The sequence below is a fragment of the Micropterus dolomieu genome, linkage group LG05 (assembly GCF_021292245.1).
Source record: "Micropterus dolomieu isolate WLL.071019.BEF.003 ecotype Adirondacks linkage group LG05, ASM2129224v1, whole genome shotgun sequence".
NCBI classification, from domain to species: Eukaryota; Metazoa; Chordata; class Actinopteri; order Centrarchiformes; family Centrarchidae; genus Micropterus; species Micropterus dolomieu.
The window spans coordinates 27,642,378-27,642,761 of NC_060154.1; the positions used below are offsets into that span (position 1 = coordinate 27,642,378).

The 384-nt window shown below is 43.0% G+C and overlaps 1 long non-coding RNA gene across 1 annotated transcript; it reads left to right on the plus strand.

Moving 5' to 3' along the window:
- Nucleotides 1-384, plus strand: LOC123971392. Its single transcript, XR_006825183.1, has 2 exons — nt 1-60; nt 174-384. It is a non-coding gene; the product is annotated as an uncharacterized LOC123971392 (long non-coding RNA).

Sequence of the window (384 nt, forward strand, 5' to 3'; positions counted from 1 at the left end):
TACATCATGAAAACACATAATTTAGAGATTTCAGGAGGGCTTGGACCATCAGTTGGATTGGTAAGAGATTTTGTACCTGGCTACTCGGTTCTTCACTTCGTACTGTATATGCCCACCAAGAAGAGGCTTAAGTCTGATGCAGCCTAACTCCTAGATGTTTCTGGTCTTTTCAGGTGCTGCGTGTTGGCCTGATGGGATGCAACAGCAGCAAGGCCAATGTTGACATGGTGCTGGCAGCACTAAAAGACGCTCTGAAACACTGCCACAAGAGCAAAGTGTAACATGCTGCTGTTGAATACTTTAAAGATAATCCTGAATCAACGCTACTGTCAAGTAGTGTCAAGGAAGAGACTGTGTGTAATAAATAAACCTTTATTCTCAGTA